The 2,233-nt window shown below is 43.9% G+C and overlaps 1 non-coding gene across 1 annotated transcript; it reads right to left on the bottom strand.

Moving 5' to 3' along the window:
- Positions 1-1,799: 1,799 nt before the first annotated feature.
- Positions 1,800-1,928, bottom strand: LOC126025389 (small nucleolar RNA SNORA19). Its single transcript, XR_007501395.1, has one exon. It is a non-coding gene; the product is annotated as a small nucleolar RNA SNORA19 (small nucleolar RNA).
- Between the last annotated feature and the right edge of the window lie 305 nt (positions 1,929-2,233).

The following is a 2,233-nucleotide window of genomic DNA, read 5'->3' as shown; positions in this document are numbered from 1 at the left end:
ATACAGGGTGACAAGGAGGGGCCGGGCAAGCAAACGTGACTGTTGGCAGGGACCAGTGACCCAGCACTGCTCTGCATCCTTGTTCTCAGCAGTCAGTTGGAAAGTAATCTGGTTTGAGGGAGAATACAATTCATTCCATTCCTTGGAGACAGTTTTGTTTGTTTGAGGGCCACATCTGGAGCAACTCAGGGTTTACTCCTGGCTCTCTGCTCAGAAATCGCTCCTGGAAGATTCAGGGGACCATATGGGATGCCAGGAATAGAATCCAGGTCTCTCCTGGTTCCACTGCATGCAAGGCAAATGACCTACTGCTGTAATATCTCTCCAGCCCATGGAGACAGTTTTTGGTCCACTTGTAGAAATGCTCAGTGCTTACTCCTTGCTCTGTGCTCAGGGAACACTCCTGGTGGTGCTCAGGGATCACAGAAAGTGTCAGGAATCTAATTTGAGTTGGCTGCATGCAATGCAAGCATCATACCCTCTGTCTGCTCTTTCCAGCTCCTTCAATTCCATTTTAGTGAATTTTTTTTGTTTTTTGTTTTTGTTTGTTTGTTGTTTTGTTTTTGGGCCACACCCAGCGGTGCTCAAGGATTACTCTTGGCTGTCTGCTCAGAAATAGCTCCTGGCAGGCCTGGGGGACCATATGGGACACCGGGAATCGGGATTTGAACCAACCACCTTTGGTCCTGGATCGGCTGCTTGCAAGACAAACGCCGCTGTGCTATCTCTCCGGGCCATTTTAGTGAATTAATTCAATTCCATAACAGCCAAGTGGAGCTGGTAACAGTTCTCAAGTTGAGAAGAGAAAGAAGTGAAAGACTGAGGGCTATAGCTTGCTCCTTCATCGGAGTCAGTCAACTGCCTCATTTGCTGATAGAATTGTAGAGTAAATTAGAATCCTAGAACAATGCCTGGTGAAGCTGCAAACCTAGGACAGAAAAGTAGTTGAAATTTCTCTGCCACGGGAGCCCAGATGAAGAGGTTGTAACCTGCTATGGTCAGCCTGCAGGCTGGTCATCCTTAGTGTCCACCAGGCCCTGGACAGAAAACAGCCAAATTAAATGAGGCTAGAATGAGGAACTAATGTAGGAGTAAACAGCAAGATTGAGTAAAATTAGAAAGTAAAAAGTGCTGAGTGAAGGCTATTTGCCCACTGGGAATAACTATAAATAAACAAGCGGAAAAAGATTTGTATATGCTAAAGAATCGAAATCACTGAGGCAAACCGATTCTGGTGAAAACTGAGTGGTAGGTAGGTGGTGGTGACCAAAGGAAACTTGCTTTCACTGAGAAGTCATTTTACTTGAGTCAAATAAATGGTGTTATCTGTGCAAAAAGAGGTGGAAGGAAGCCTGGGGTGATTCTCATAAAAACCTCATTCTCTTTATTTTTATTTATTTATTTATTTATTTTTTAGTCATAATGGTATTTATTCGGTACTTCTGATGAGATAATAGTATAATGTCAACTATGAGAAATAAAAATAGGCCCATTTGGGGACAGAGGATCACACACACACACACACACACACACACAACACACACCACACACGCATGCATGGACAAGCATTTTTCATGGGGAGGGGGAGAGATGGTTCAGAACATGTACAATATGGAGCTGGAAGTCCAATCCAAAGCTACCAACCCCCAATCCTATGGTTTCAACTAGTGACAGAGAATTACCTATGTTCCTCAAATACACAATCTTTTAAACCCTAGACTCTTTAACAAGAAATACTAAATGACCAACCAGGTGCTGGTTAACATTCTGATTTGTAATTCGCCCAGGCAATCTGACAGAACTGTCTGAAGGAGACTGGCAGTATCACTATGGAGTCATACTGCTAATTAGCCTTCAACTATTATATAGCACATGAGAAATAACACTGCTCACATGAACAGAAGAAAGCAGGTCAATGAAATGTGCACAAAAACCTCATTCTCTTTAAATCCTCATACCCACGTGTTAGATGAGTTCATTGCTCCATTTCTTTGGGGTTTTTGTTGTTTTGTATTTTTGTATTTTGGGGTCACACCTGGCAGAGCTCAGGGGTTACTCCTGGCTCTACACTCAGAAATCGCTCCTGGCAGACTCAGGGGACCATGCTGGGAATTGAACTGGGGTCTGTCCAGGATTGGTAGCATGCAAGGCAAATGCCTTGCTGCAGTGCTAGCTCCAGCCCCATTGCTCCATTTCTTATTTCAGTAGAATTGACTGTCCTCTCTCACTCTGT

Source organism: Suncus etruscus, chromosome 12 (assembly GCF_024139225.1).
Source record: "Suncus etruscus isolate mSunEtr1 chromosome 12, mSunEtr1.pri.cur, whole genome shotgun sequence".
Classification (NCBI taxonomy): domain Eukaryota; kingdom Metazoa; phylum Chordata; class Mammalia; order Eulipotyphla; family Soricidae; genus Suncus; species Suncus etruscus.
The sequence above is the reverse complement of the archived record's forward strand: the minus strand, read 5'-3'. Positions and strand labels throughout refer to the sequence as shown.